This window comes from Dromiciops gliroides, chromosome 4 (assembly GCF_019393635.1).
Source record: "Dromiciops gliroides isolate mDroGli1 chromosome 4, mDroGli1.pri, whole genome shotgun sequence".
In the NCBI taxonomy this organism is placed as follows: Eukaryota; Metazoa; Chordata; class Mammalia; order Microbiotheria; family Microbiotheriidae; genus Dromiciops; species Dromiciops gliroides.
The window spans coordinates 443,927,831-443,944,058 of record NC_057864.1 but is presented as its reverse complement, the minus strand read 5'-3'; the positions used below and the strand labels follow the sequence as shown (position 1 = coordinate 443,944,058).

Here is a 16,228-nt window from a genome sequence, read left to right as displayed (position 1 = left end):
TTTTTCAGCAGCCCCTGCAAAATTTTAAAAACATGTCAGTGATGACGCCAGACTCTTTACAGCTTAACTTGCTTTTCAAAAGAGTGGCTAAAAATATACAGGCATTTCCCATGCATCCAGTTAGAAAAACCCCCCCAAAAAACAAAAACAAAACAAAAACCCTGCCATAATATGCCTGCTAACACTTTCTAAGTAGAGGCTAAATGCACCACCTAAAACTCTCATTAAGTAAGGATTTTGTCTACTCTTCAGATAAGTAAAGCAAGCAATTAATTAATTCGATCCAAAAAGCATGTAAGCGCCTACTATGAGCAAGTCATTGTGTTAAGTGTTAGGGACGCCAGGTCAAAACTAGAAAAAACTGCCTACGAGGAACGAACACACTCACTCACTCACTCACTCACTCATGGGGGAGGGGGTATGTGAGGCGGGGAAGGCAGCAGAATAGGATTCCATGACAGCCAGGCCCTCCTTCCTAAGGAGCTCTAGTCTCTCCGAACCAACGCGTTTAAAATTTTATAATGCTTTCTTTGCACTTCTTTTACTAGCCTCGTTTCTTGTGGCAGTTCAAAGGCTGGGGGAGGAAGTGAGGTCCTGTCCTGTGGCTGCCTCTGCCCTGGCGTGGATCAGGAGTTATCCTAGGAGGGGTTTCGGCGCTGCGCCTCTGCCAGCCTATTTCTGCTCCACCCCGGCGTTTTTTAAAAGTAAACTCCTACCTGCCTGTTGCTCCCTGAAGCGCAGCGGGGCTCGGCCGGCTGGGCCTTCAGGGATGGCTCAGTTATGTAAGGGAGGTGTGAAATAGGCACCCCCCCCGCCCCCAGTCCAGCCTCAGACTGGGCAGCTCCGGGGTCACCGGCTGATGCTCTAGATCAGGCTCAGCGCCTGGCTGGGAAAGCCACGGGGATCTTTGTTCCCCTCTTCTCGGAGGTCCAGAGCCGGCCCTAATGCAGCCAAGTCCTATCCTTGGCCGGCCACCCAGGGCCTCCCTGGGACCCGCTGCAGCGGATAAACCGCTTGGGATGCGGCCAAGAGCGTAAAGCAGGCTCTTGTTTCGCCACGCTCGGGGCGCCCCGAAAATTGCGCTCCGGAGTAGACCTTTCCGAACCACCACCACCCCCCAAGACTAGGGAAAAGGAAGAGGGGCGTCCTGGGGCTGGGAAGGGCATCTTGGCACCACGTACAGATGTGAGGCTGCAGAGTCGGGGGAGAAGGGTGCGGCGGGAAACGAGGGTACATATGTTGGGGGACTAGGGGGAAGCAAGGTTCCCAGGGTCAGGGGGAGAGAGAAATGGGGCGGGGTCCTCTAACCAGCAGAAACGGGAAGGGTCCCTGGTTGGGAGAGGAGGGAATCGGGGCCCCAAGCCTGGGTAGAGGGAGGGAGCGCAGTCCCGGGGATGGAGGGGCGCTGCGGGGAGATGCGGGGTCCCTGAGTGGGGGGCGTCTCCCCCGGGAGGTCCGCTTCCAGGCACTGCTCGAGCTTCAGTTCCCTGGCCCAGTCCCTCGTGGCCTTACCCGGGGCTCACCTGGGTCCCGGCGGGTGCGGACGACCCCGGCGCGGGGTCTCGGCGCCCAGCAGCCCCCCGGCTCTGCGGCCTGCGCTGGGCTCCGTGCAGAGGCTCCGCGCAGCCCTGCCGCCGCCGCTCCGCTGCTGCTTTCCGCTTCCTGTCCCGGCACCGCCCCGCAGCCCGGAGCCCAGCCCCGCCGCCGAGAAAGAGAGCGAGCGAGCGAGCTCCCGAGCCCAAGCCCGAGCCCGGCGCGGCCAGAAGCCAAGAAGCCGCCGGGAGCGCAGCCAGAGCAGCTCGGCGCAGCGCAGCCCTGCCCTGCCCTGCCCACCTGCAGGCACTAGGGCGGAGTCCTGGGCTCCCCGCAACGCACACCACCCAGGCACAGACCCCGCACGCTGGGAGCCCCTTCCTCCCCCGGCACCCACCTCCCGGAAGACCGCCAACCCGATGCCACTAACCCCCTACATCTTCTGGCACGTTGTATCCGACGTGTGGAATGTAAGCACCTGGAGGACAGGCACAGATTTCCGTTTTGTTCCCGTAGCCCTAGCCACCGGCACTGTAGTGTCTTGCACCTAGTAGGCGCTTAATAAATGCCCGTTGGGTTAAATCGGATTAAATCGGATTGGATGGTTTGGGATAGCAGCCCTTTTATTGCAGAAACCAACAATGTGCTGACCTCCGCTCCCCTCTTTCCCCTCCTCCAGCCGAATGTCTGGTAAAGGGGTACAAGTATTTATTTAGTGCCTATTGGATGCCTAGCCTTATATGAAGCACTGGAAAGCGCCCAAGAGAAGGGTAAGATCTAGAACCTGCCGCCATGGAGTGGACAGTCTAGTCGAAAGTTCAAAGAAATGAAAATAGCTAGCATTTATATAGGGTTTTTTTGTTTGTTTGTTTAAAAAAAAACAATGCCCAGGAGACCAGGGTTCGAATTTAATTTAAACAAATATTTATTAACATGCTAGATACCACGCCAACACCCCATTCCCTCCCTCCCCCCTTTTTCTTAGAACCTGTCATTTCTTTGGTATATGAAGTGCTCCCTTTTATCAATGCACAGCTGTACCAACTCAGCTGTGTAGTCATCTTGAGTTTGCAGAGGGCTTAAGTGATTTACCCATTATCACACAGCCAGAGTGCTACAAAGGAAGGTTTTGAACTAAGATTTTCATGGTTTTAAGGCCAGCTCCAGTATAGCACCATGCTCTGTTTTACAAGTGTATAGAATTACAAAGATTAAAAAAATCAAAATAGTTCCTGCCCTCAAGGAACTTCACACCCCTGAATCAATTACAAAAGTGTAAGAAGTAAAAAAAAAAAAAAAACTTCTCAAGGATATTATGAAGATCCAGAAGGCGCTGAATGATCCATCAAGTAACACTATTTAAAACATAGCTAATAACAAAAAGTAAGGAAACCTTGAGTGATACAGATGCCCTATCATCATGATTGTATTCACAAGAGAGTTCTTTAGAAACCTCAATCAAAATCTATTTACTAGCACTTTACAGACAAATTGAATACATTTGATGGTATGTAATATTCCCTATTATAAACTAGATCCTAGATGGCATATTGGTTACCTCATCTGAAAACTGTTCATATCTTTTGATCATTTATCAATTGGGGAATGGCTCTTATTTCTATAAAGTTGACTCAGTTCTCTATAAGTTTGAGAAATGAGTATTTTTTTTAGAGAAACTTGCTTCAATTTTTTTCACAGTTATGATTGCTAACTATGTTTCCCCCTGTTTATTATGTTCTCTCTCTCTAGTGTTTTGCTTATGACTATCACCTCCCCCAGTCTGCCCATCCTTCTATCACTCTGCATTCCCCTTCTCTTATCCCCTTTTCTACATACTTTTCCTATAGGGTAAGAGATTTGTATATCCAATTGAGTGTGCATGTTATTCCCACTTTGACCCAATTCTGATGAGTATAAGGTTCAATCACTTCCCCCCCCCTTTCCCCTCATCTTCCCCTCCACTGTAAAAGCCTTTTCTTGCCTCTTTTATGTGAGATCATTTGCCCCATTCTACCTTTCCCTTTCCCTTTTTCCCAGTGCATTCCTCTCTCATCCCTTAATTTGATGTTTTTAAAATATCATCCCTTCATATTCAAATATATATATATATATATATATATATATATATATATATATATGTTTGTGTGTGTGCGTGTGTATTCCTAACTGCTCTAATAATGAGAAAGTTCTTAAGAGTTACATGTATCATCTTCCCATTTAGGAAGCTTAACAGCTTAAGTCCCTCATGATTTTTCTGTTTACCTTTTTATGCTTCTCTTGAGTCTTGAATTAGAAAGTCAAATTTTCTCTTCACCTCTCATATTTTCATCAAAAATGCTTGAAAGTTCTATGTTTCACTGAATGTCCATTTTTCACCCACTCACCCGACAACGGATTATATTTAGTTTTCCTGGTTAGGTAATTCTTGGTTGTAATCCTAGGTCCTTTGCCCGCCCCCTCCAGAATATCATATCATCTACCAATTCTTTAATGCAAAAGCTGCTAAATCTTGTATCATCCTTACTATGACTCCACAATACTTGAATTGTTTCTGGCTGCTTGCAATATTTTCTCCTTAACCTGGCAGCTCTGGAATTTGGCTATAATTTTACTGGGGTTTTCATTTTGGGATCTCTTTCAGGAGGTGATCTGTGGATTTTTCAATTTCTATTTTACCTTTTGGTTCTGGAATAACAGGGCAGTTTTCCATGATAATTATTTGAAAGTTTTGTTGTTGTTGTTCATGGCTTTCAGGTAGTCCAATAATTTTTAAATTATTTCTCCTGGATCTATTTTCTAGGTCAGTTGTTTTTCCAATGAGATATTTCACATTTTCTTCTTTTTTTTCTTTCTGTTTTGTTTTATTGTTTCTTGATTTCTCATAAAGTCATTAACTTCCATTTACTCAATTCTGATTTTTAAGGAATTATTTTCTTCAGTGAATTTTTGTGCCTCTTTTTCCATTTGGCCAATTCTGCTTTTTAAGGCATGGTTCTCCTCATTGGCCTTTTGTACTTCCTTTATCATTTGGGCCAGTCTGTTTTTAAGGTGTTATTTTCTTCAGTATTTTTTGTGTCTCCTTTACCAAGCTGTTGACCCTTTTTTAATGATTTTCTTGCATCACTCTCATTTCTCTTCCCAATTTTTCCTTTACTTCTCTTACTTGATTTTTCAAAGTCCTTTTTGAGCCCTTCCGTAACCTGAGACCAATTCATATTCTTCTGGGAGATTTTGCTATTTTCTTCTGAGTATGTCCTTTGATCTTCCTTGTCACCATAGAAATTTTCTATGGTCAGAATTTTTTTTTCTGTTGTTTGCTCATTTTTCCAGTCTATTTCTTGACTTTTAACCCTTTGTCAAAGTAGGAATCTGTTTCCAGGGTGAAGGGCACACTGTCCCAAGCTTCGGGGGTTTTGTACAACTGTTTTCAGAGATACTTTTAGGCACCAGTAAGTTTTGATTTCTTCCAAGGAGGTTTGATTTAAGGAGAGGTGTGTTTACTACTGTCCTGGCCTTTGTTCTGGTCTGTGAATGACCACAAGCCCCCTTTTATGCCCTGGAACTGTGAGTACCACCTGCTCCACTGTAAGCTCTGGTGTACTTCTGGTACTCTTCCTTGCCCTGGGATTGCCACTCAGGACTGAGACCTGGATCTGAGTATGGGCAAAGCAACCGAGTCCTGCCCCCAGTGCCAGAAAAGAGACCCTTATAATCTCCTGATCAGTTATTTGACCCCCTTCCCATCTGTGGGCAGAAATCTCTGGAAGCAGCCACCACCACTACTGATTCAGTGGCTCCCAAAACCTACCTCTGGTTTGCTGGGCTTGCTGTGCTGTCAGGGTCTGCATTGGACTGCGTTCCACTCTCCTGGTACAACAGACCTTTCCTGCTGACCTTCTAAATTGTCTTTGGTTGGAAAATTATTTCATCCTGTCCTTTTGTGGGTCCTGCTACTCCAGGAATTGTTTAATGGCATTATTAAAGGCATTTGGAGAGGTTTGGGGTAGAGCTCAGGTGAGTCATTACCTTTTCTCTGCCGTCTTGGCTCTACCTCTGAACCAGTTCTGATAAGGAGTTTCCATACAGTAGCATCCCTTTATGATAAAATCATAGGTCCAGGAATCCATCCCTACCTCTTTATTCAATTCACTTAACATCCTCTTTTTGAATGGTGTGTGAGTGTGTGTGTGTGTATGTGTATGTGTGTGTGTGTGTGTGTGTGTGTGTGTGTGTGTGTGTTGATTCTTAACTACTAGGGAGGCAGCTTGGTACCATGGAAAGAGTGCAGGTTTGGGAGTGACAGGACATAGTTTGGAATCCTACCACTGGCATTTACTGCCTGTGTATCTTTGGGCAACTCACAACCTCAATGGGCCTCAGTTTTCTCATCTGTAAAAAGAGGTGGGTATGCTAGGTCAGAGATGTCAAACACAGCACCAGCTCCATGTAGCCCATAATACCCCTGACTATAGCCTGAACCAAATTAAATGTAATTGGGACATATTTAGCAAAACTACATAAAATATAAAATATAGATAACATTATATCTTAAAAACAAGTCAATATGCCACCTCAGAGATCCTTATGTACAAATTAGTAGCCCTATTCCTTTTTGGCTTTGACACTCCTGGAGTAAATAGCCTTCTGGTTCCCCATCTCTGCTGCCCAAAGTCAGAGATGCTGTTTTATTTGTTTTCATTTTGACCATAGGGTTTAGCATAGTCCTTATCCATATTGGACACTTAATAGATGCTTATTGGATTGAATTCAATTGAAAGAACTTTTTAAAATAACATTTTTGATGCTTTAAAAGATAAGCTATTTTTTTTTTGAAAATTCCCCTTTAGGGTTCACTTCATTTTCCCATGATACTTTGTGCCTGTCCTGTACCTCTTATTACAGGCTCCCTTATAGTAGTAACATTTGTGAAGATTTCTTATCTCCCCTATTAGATTGTGGGTACCGTGAGGGCAGAAATTATGTCTTACCTACCTACCATCAGACCACTTGGCAGACTTGGCACAAGGTGGCACTTAAGTGTTTATTGCTAGGTTGATTGATAGTAGATAATAAATATTGAATGAAAAGTTCCAAGTAGTATAAACATTTTATAGTTGTTCAGATAAGGGGATTTAGGAGATTGGGGATTAGAGTTGAACCTTTAAGAACAGAGAAATGGTATGAACATATGTCAGGATGGCAAGAATGTCCTATTTAAGGAAAATGAGTAGATTAGGTTGGCTGCAAGATAGGATTCAGGTATGGGAGTAATGGGAGACAAGGGATTGAAAGGACTATTAAAAACCAAAGCATGGAGGAATGTAAATGAAATTTGTCATATAGGATGTGGGAGATCATTAAGGCTATACATTTTTTAATAGGACAGTTACATGATTTATTTAGCTAGATGGTGGAATGGAAAGAGAGCTGCTCCTGGAGTCAAGAAGACCTGAGTTCAAATCCTACCTTAGACTAGTTGGTTGACCTTGGGCAAGTCACAATGTCACTTTCCATATCTGGAAAATAGGGATAATAACAGCACCAACCTCCTAGGGTTGTTGTGAGGATAAATATTTGTAAAGCACTTTGCAGACCTTTTAGCACAATATAAAATTCTTGCTATTATTATTCATTGGGTTGAAAGTGGTGTTTTAGAAAGATGACAGAATATATTGGGTATAAGACATCATGAAAAGAAAATTCCTGGCCCTTGACTGAATATGGTACTAACAGAAAAGATCTGAAAAGAGGAGCAATCGAAGATGATTCTGGTTTCAAATATGACTGGCTGGGAAAAGGTATCATATCACTGACAAGCATAGAGCAAAATTATGAGGAGAAACCAAATGTTGGGAAAAGGCAATGAATTCAATTCTAGACTTGAGTTTGAGATAATCTTGAGATACCTAGGTAGGAATACCCAGGAGGCAGTTAGAGATGTTTGTTGTCCAGTATATCCAACTCTTCATGACCCCATTTGGGGTTTTCTTGGCAAAGATACTGGAGTAGTTTGCCATTTCCTTCTCCAACTCATTTTACAGATGAGGAAACTGAGGCAAACAGGATTAAATGACTTGCCCAGAGTCACACAACTAGTAAATGTTTGAGGCTGGATTTGAATTCAGGTCTTCCTGACTCCAGGCTCAGCACCCTATCCACTATGCCACCTAGCTGCCCAGTTAGAGATGTTACATTAATGCTTTTTACCACACTGTCTGAGCTCAAGGATCTAGTTCAGTGTTCTGTGACTGGGAAATCGCTTTCCCTCTGTGTAAAGCTAACAGGGTGACTGGGAAAATGACCTGATCACCTTATATTTGTTAACACCATGTTCAAAACCAGCTGAGCTAACTTGAGTTGTTAATATAATGCTAGCCTCACAAAAGAGGAAAATACATCCTGGGATATATATCCCACACTGTCACATGATTCTATTTGACTCTTTTCCCTCAAACCCATCCCCTCTGTGGTGGTACTCAAAGGGCAGGGCAAAGGTAGAAGAATCAGCACCTGCACTTTCCATTGCCCTTCCACTCTTTAAACAGACTGGCTACAGAACTCTTCAAGGAGGCCTTTCCTTCCTGTATCCTAGGTTTGGTTGTGTTATATCCCGCACTGTTAACACCTCTTATCAGTAAAACATAGACAAGCCGAATCCTGTAAAATCCAAAAGACAAGCCTCAGCAGAAGAACGTTTGGATTCAAGGTTTAATTATTACAAACAATTTTATCAGACTAAGTGGTAGAAAACCAGTTCATATTCCATACAGTCTGTGGGGTGGCATTATACCAATGCTATGTCCCTTCTGGACACTAAAAGTCACTCCTGAGTGTCTTCCTTCTCCCCGTTGTACCCTGCTTCTCTTCAGTTGAGCCCTTCACGTTGATCATTAGTTAATTTTGAGAAATACTCTTACTTCCAGGCAAGGAAACTTGGGGATTGAAGGAAGATGTAGCCCATGGGCATAAATACTTCTTTCCCATAGCCTACCACAAACCTAATTTGGCCTCTGAGAGTGGCTTTAAGAGTAGGCTGAGGTAATGCTATCGTTAGGACCAGTCACTGGAGACTAGATTTTAACAGAATTGATGAATTGAAAGTACCAGGCCTGGAGTCTGGAAGACCTAAGTTCAAACCCAGCCTCAGTCACTTACTAACTGTGTGACCTTGGGCAAGTCACTTAGCCTATGTTTTCCTTAGTTTCCTCATCTGTAAAATGGGGGTGATAATAGTACTTACCTCCCAGGCTTGTTTGGAGGATCAAATGAGAAAATATTTCTAAAGTACTTAACCAAGTGCCTGGCAGATAGTAAGCACCATGTAAATGTTAGCTATTATTATTATAAGTTTTTACAGTTATTATAAGCTAAAAGTTTATAGTGATGATGAGCTAGAAGCAGCTTTGGATATCAGCTAACCCAATTACATTTTATAGATGAGGAAACATCTACAAAGAGTTGATGTGATTTAATCAAATTCACTCAGTCAGGGCAGCTAGGTGGTGCAGTAGATAAAGCATCAGCTCTGAATTCAAGAGGACCTGAGTTCAAATCCGGCCTCAGACACTTGATACTTACTAGCTGTGTGACCCTGGGCAAGTCACTTAACCCTCACTGCCCCCCCCCAGCAAAAAATTCACTCAGCAAGCATTTATTAAGCACTTACTATGTGACAGGCACTGTGCTAAGCACTCATAACACAAAAAAAGGTAAAAATTTGGACCCTACCCTCAAGGGCAGCTAGGTGGCACAGGAGATAGAGGTTTGGGCCTAGAGTCAGAAAGACCTGAGTTCAAATCCAGCCTCAAATACTAGCTGTGTGTGCCTTGGCTAGTCGCTTAACCTTTGTTTGCCATAACCTGTTGAAGAAGGAAATAATAAACCATTGCAGTATCTTTGCCAAGAAAACCCCAGGAACAGTATTGTCATGATATGGTCCATGGGGTCACAAAGAGTCAGACTCAATAACAAAAACCCTCAAGGAGTTCACATTCTAATTGGATAGCCAACATGCAAAAAATTATATTTATACATAAGAGATGTATCATTGACAGGTAATCTCAGAAGTAAGATGCTAGAAGGGAGAGTGGAATGTAGGCCTCTAGCAGAAGGTAGGATTGAAGCTGAGTCTTAAAGGAAGCCAGAGAATCTAGAATTTCACATCTAGAACCTGGAATCTAGAATTCCACATCTAGAACCTGGAATCTTGGAAGCCAGGGAATCTAGAATTTCGCATCTAGAACACGGAACCTGGAGTCTAGAATCCAAATCTATTCCTCTTTTTACTACACAAAGTGTTAGAGTAAAGGATATGGCGTAGGAGAAAGCAGGGCTTTACAGTATTTATGTTAAAAAGATAAATTAGGCATCCATAATGCTATCCACTAACATGCCAATAACAGGGATGGAGTGTATAACATGCCCAGAGGAAAATCTTTCCCTACATCCACCCTGCCAAATACCAGAATTCTATAGTCTTACCATGTTTGAAGCTAGCTGTGTAACTCTACAAATACTTCAAGAACACTAATCCTTTAACTATTCACTCTTCTTTCTCCTAAGCCACCTCTGACCCCATTTGACTGTGCCCTTGGAATACCCACTCTACACCAAAATTCCCTTATATCTTCCAACTTTCCCCACTAAACCTTCTTAGACGTCCATTTCTAAAATGTGATATTTGACTTTCCCTTGAAGTTACCATATGTCTCACAACACTCTTCCTTGGGAAATACTGTTTCTCTCCTGTCCAGACTCAAGAGTGGAGCTTGGCTTACTCTTTCCTCTGCACTGCCACTTCCTCAGAAATCATCTCATCCCATTACATTTTACAGATGTGCTTGAATTTAGTCTTAACCTTCCACTCTGGTAATCTACTCCAAGGGATATTTTGTTTTTGTTCAGGGTGGTGGTGGAGGTGGAGAACAGGACTTTTTAATGATAGGATAGGCCTCTGGAAGGAGCCAGAGGGAAGACTGCATTTGTTGGAGATCATGACTGACTCTTTGTGACCCCATTTAGGGGTTTTCTTGGCAAAGATACTGGAGTGGTTTGCCATTTCCTTCTCCAGCTCATTTTATAGATAAGGAACTAAGGCAAACAGGGTTAAAATGACTTACCCAGGGTCAAACAGCTAATAAGTATCTGAGTCTGGATTTGAACTTAGGAAGCTGGGTCTTCCTGATTCCAAGCCCAGGGCTCTACGCACTTCACCAAATATATAGAAGACTAAAGATTAAGAGAGAAGAAAACAATTAGTGGAGGAGATAAGAGAGTCTGAAATCAAAGTAACAAGTGGAGAGAAAGGTTAGCTTTGGCAAGGTGGAAGCCCATTTTATCCTTTTAGTATTAGGAAGAAGAAGAAGGTGGAAGAAAATAAAATAATTCTGAGGTGTGGAGGAAAGCAGTTGAGGGGGCTTCTATCAGATGGTCTCAATCTTCCCAGTTTGCTTCTCTGTTCAAAGAATGGAGTAGAATACAGGACTTGAGGAGAAAAAATTTGTGGCAATTTCTATAAGGAATGTGATAGTCAATAAGATATGAATAAAGGAATTGCCCAAAAGCAATGAGGGCCTGAATAAATGATGAAGGCTTTTCATACACATTTCATATGCCCTGGCTGTTCCCCATTCCTGGGATGCTTTCCCTCTTAACACCCCTCCACTAGAATTTATCCCCATCTTCATTTAAGACTCAGCTCAAGCACCCCCATCTCCAGATCTTTCCCAACTGCCTTCACTCCAATATTACCTTTCCTCTGTCTTACCTATGTTGTATGTACCTGTCTTATATATATATATTTGGCCTCTTCTGTTGAAATGGAAGTTCCTTGCTGTGAATTGGTCCAGCCATTCTAGAAAGCTAACTGTGCATACCCTTTGGCTCAACTCTACCCTTGTGGATCTATCATCCAAAGAAATTAAAGAGGGAAAGGATCTATATGTACAAATTATTTGTGGTGCTTCTTTTCATGCTAGCCCCAAATTGGAAACTAAGGGGCCACCTTCCTATTGGGAAATGGTTAAACAGAACTGTGATATATGAAAATTCTTGTGCCATTAGAAATGATGAAATGGACAATTTCAGAGAAAACTAGGAAGACCTTTATGAACTTATACTGAGTGAAGCGAATAGAACTAGGAGAACAATGTAGAGGATAGCAACACAATAGAGAAGAGAAAAAATTATAGGCTCTGATAAATTTAAGATTGGATCCACTCATTCATAAGCTATAAGTCAAAAAGAATGAAATGATACACCCCACTCAATGAACGAAAAGGTGATGAACTGAAAATGCAGAAAGCAACATAGATCAGACATATATCGGACATCACTACTATGGGAATATGTTGTACAACTTCAGATGATGTTAATACCTGTCATTTACATAGAGGTTTGAGGTTTGTATAGTACTTTACAAAGAAATCATTTGATCCTCACAACAACCCTGGGGGGTAGGTGTGATTATCATCCCCATTTTATACTTGAGGAAACTGAAGCAGGCTGAGCTTAAGTGACTTGCCCAAGGTCTCAGGTTAGATTTAAACTCAGGTTTAGTTCCAGCTCTTCATCCATTGTGCTGTTACATATTGAAAGTTTCCATTGATTTATAGATCTAGTTCTGTGTTGAGGTAGATACATAACTCAATGGAGACCTTATATATGATTTATATTTCCAGCTATGTGTCCAGGAGCATCTAGGTGGCTCAGTAGATAGAGCACTGGGCTTGAAATCAGGAGTTGGACACGACAGAAATGACTGAACAACAAATGTTTGAGGGTCTTCAGTTTTTAATTTTGTTTCAATTTGATTTGCTCAATGTGGGGGAAAGGTGAAGAATACCGAGATGGGTTAGGAACAAATGGTTGTTGACTGAAAAATAAAAATCATAAAAACTTTAAGTTAAAAAAATAGAATGTGAACTCTTGAAAACAGGGACAGTTTTTTGGTTTTGTTTGTGATTTGTATTTACCATGCTTAGCCCAGTGCCTAGAACATAGTAAACATTGAATAAATGTTTGTTCGTGGATTGACTGTCATGGCCTCAGTCCATGTGCTTTCCTATTTCCTTCAAGTGTTCAGATACTTAGAATTTGGAGTAGATGAGGATGATGATACGATTAGTAGTTTGTGCATTAATTTGGAAATGACAGATGGGAAAACCTAGAAAAGTCATCTATACCTTATACCGCGTTCTTCACTTGATTTCTAAAGTACTTAACTAATTCTCTTCCTATTTCTCCAACTATTCCTATATCCCTTCTATCTCCTTTCTTGACTCCTCATCCCCTTACTTACCCTCTTACGTGGGTGTTCCCCAAGGTTCTGTCACTGGTCCTTTCTGTGTGTGTGTGTGTGTGTGTGTGTTTCTGTCTCTCTGTCTCTATCTCTGTGTGTGTGTCTGTTTCTGTCTCTCTGTCTCTGTCTCTGCGTGTCTGTTTCTGTCTCTGTCTCTCTGTCTCTCTCTCTCTGTGTGTCTGTTTCTGTCTCTGTCTCTCTCTGTGTGTCTGTTTCTGTCTCTCTGTCTCTATCTCTGTGTGTGTGTCTGTTTCTGTCTCTCTGTCTCTCTGTGTGTGTCTGTTTCTGTCTCTCTGTCTCTGTCTCTGTGTGTGTGTCTGTTTCTGTCTCTCTGTCTCTATCTCTGTGTGTGTGTCTGTTTCTGTCTCTCTGTCTCTCTGTGTGTGTGTGTCTGTTTCTGTCTCTGTCTCTATCTCTGTGTGTGTGTGTCTGTTTCTGTCTCTCTGTCTCTGTGTGTGTGTCTGTTTCTGTCTCTCTGTCTGTGTGTGTGTGTCTGTTTCTGTCTCTGTCTCTATCTCTGTGTGTGTGTGTCTGTTTCTGTCTCTCTCTCTGTGTGTATGTGTCTGTTTCTGTCTCTGTCTCTCTGTCTCTATCTCTCTGTCTCTATCTCTGTGTGTGTGTGTGTCTATTTCTGTCTCTCTGTCTATCTGTGTGTGTGTCTGTTTCTGTCTCTCTGTCTCTGTGTGTGTGTCTGTTTCTGTCTCTCTGTCTCTGTCTCTGTGTGTGTATGTCTGTTTCTGTCTCTCTGTCTCTGTGTGTGTGTCTGTTTCTGTCTCTTTCTCTCTGTCTCTCTCTCTGTGTGTGTCTGTTTCTGTCTCTCTGTCTATCTGTGTGTGTCTGTTTCTGTCTCTCTGTCTCTGTGTGTGTGTCTGTTTCTGTCTGTCTCTATCTCTGTGTGTGTGTGTCTGTTTCTGTCTCTCTGTCTCTGTCTCTGTGTGTGTGTGTGTGTCAGTTTCTGTCTCTCTGTCTCTGTTTCTCCAGTTTCTCCATTGGCAATCTCATTTAATTTCAGTTTTATCTACAGTCTCATTGTAAATGATAAGTGAGTCTCTGTCTCTAGCCCTGACCTCTCTCTTGAATCTTGGCCATTGGTTTGCCTACAAGATATTTCTGGAACCTCAAATTCAACACATTCAAAACTCAAATTGTTTTCTTTTCCCCAAACCTGCTCCACCCATACTTTACTCTGTTGATTCTCGCCCATTCCAAACCTTGGCATCATCTCTCTACCTTAATTCTCATATTTAGTCAGTTATTAAATCCTGTCAATTCTTCCTCCCTTAATACCCGTCACAACTATCTCCTGTTCACTATTTTCATTGTCACCACTTCAGTACAGGTCTGAAATCTAGCATTTGTAAGAACTGATTGTAAATGACTAATATGGTAATGTTTTACATAATGGTACATGTATAAACTATATCTGATTGCTTACAGCCTCTGGAAGGAGGGAGGGAAGGGAAGAAAGGAGGGATAGAATTTGGAATTCAAAACTTTCAACATAGATATTTATAAAAAATAACTGGGGGCAGCTAGGTGGTGCAGTGGATAAAGCACCGGCCCTGGATTCAGGAGTACCTGAGTTCAAATCCGGCCTCAGACACTAGCTGTGTGACCCTGGGCAAGTCACTTAACCCCCATTGCCCTGCAAAAAAAATAAAATAACTGACTGTAGCTATAAGATTAATAATATGCATAACCAATGGAACAATGGTTAAAACACATGAATGGAAAATTTATCAAGACAGAAATATAAGCCATTAAAAACCACATGAAAAGTTGCTCAAATTCACTAGTAATTAGATACATCCAAACAAATGCAAACTTAAAATACCACTTTATACAGATTGGAAGGCAATAAGGCAAAGAATAGGCCCCCAACGTGATAAAAAATACAATTTGGATTTTAAAGACCTGGAAACAGGAATCCAATAACATTGATAGTGGGAATGAAGACTAGTACAAATATTTAGGAGAGTATTGGGTGATGACAGTGAGTTATTAAAGTAATCATTGCTAGAACTTTGTCCCCAAAATGTCATTCAAATAGAAAAAAGAGCTATCTGCATCAAAGTACTTATAGCTTTTCTATTTTTTAAATTTTATTTTTAATTCATGGAAGAAAACAAGCATTCCCATAACATAGTAAAATAAAAAATGATTACCCATGAAACTGCAAATCCGTTATGCACAACTTGTTATTCCTTTTAAATAAGTTATTGTGTAAATTTATTTTTTCTCCCCCCGTAGCCCTAGAGATAGCTACCATTAGACACAAATAGGCATACACATATATATGTATGTATATGGAAAATTATTCTCTAATGGAAAAAAAACTGAGAGAAAACCCTACATGTTCAACTTTTGAAAACCAGCTAAATAAATTATCATATATTAATATAGTAAAATATCATAGTGCCCTTTAATGACAAATCCATATAAGAGAGGCAGCATGATGTTTTGAATAGAGGGCTAGCCTTAAAGTTCAGAAAGATCTTGGTTCAAATCCTGATGTGTGACCAACTTAGGTCATTTCTCAGCACCCCAGGGAATTTTCTAAGACTGTAAGTTACAGACAAGTTTCTGGATGTAGAAATCTGCATTGTTGAGTTTTCAACATCAGTGACATCGTAAATATGAACAATAATACAAATGAAAATTCATATTGAACACCAGTGACTTCCTCCTTATCAAACATGGGCAGCCAGAAAAGTGACCCCAGCTATGCCCTCAAAACCATAACTCATAGGCTCTACCCACTGATAATTACTTTTACCAGTCAATCACAGGAGACATTAGTTCCAAGCAAAAGACATTTAATCATACAGCAGAGCATATAGAATGACAGTTTTTAAAAGCCCTCCCTGTCCCTGCGTGCAAAATAAAACTAAACCCTGACCCTAGATAGCACGCCTCCAGTGGGAAAGAACATACATGCAGAAAACATGTGTGACCAGGGAGACAAACATTTAAGTAACATGTATCCAGGGCACACACATGATAGAAGGAACCTAGACCTCCATTACTAAGGGCCGGTGATGTCTGTTCTCTGGTGATCTCCTTATACTGCTCTCTTCAGGCTTTTGTACTCTCCTTGGGTCATCATCTCCTTGGCAAGTTTTTTCCATTGACCTTGTTGCTTTTGTGGTGGACATCAATTTCCCACTCTCCACTATGTTTCTTCTGGTCACACAGTTGCTAAGCTTCTCTCTACTACCATTGTCTGAGATTCAGCTCTTGAGGGTCATCTTTTAGACCAGGGCTTCCTAAATTTTTTCCACTGGTGACCCTTTTTTACCCAAGAAATTTTTTACATGACTCCGGGTATATAGCTATATAAAACAGGTATACATAACCTTTGTTGCCAAATTTTTCACAACCCCAAAATTCAATTAC

The 16,228-nt window shown here is 41.8% G+C and overlaps 1 protein-coding gene across 2 annotated transcripts in view; it reads right to left on the bottom strand.

Moving 5' to 3' along the window:
- VANGL1 (VANGL planar cell polarity protein 1) overlaps positions 1-1,684 on the bottom strand; it is a 70,199-nt gene extending 68,515 nt beyond the window's left edge. The window contains exon 1 of one of the 2 annotated variants that reach the window (XM_044002636.1): positions 1,524-1,684. The gene's annotated coding sequence lies outside the window, so the exon portion shown is untranslated. The remainder of the gene's footprint in view (positions 1-1,523) is intronic. The other variant, XM_044002637.1, reaches the window with a different exon arrangement.
- Between the last annotated feature and the right edge of the window lie 14,544 nt (positions 1,685-16,228).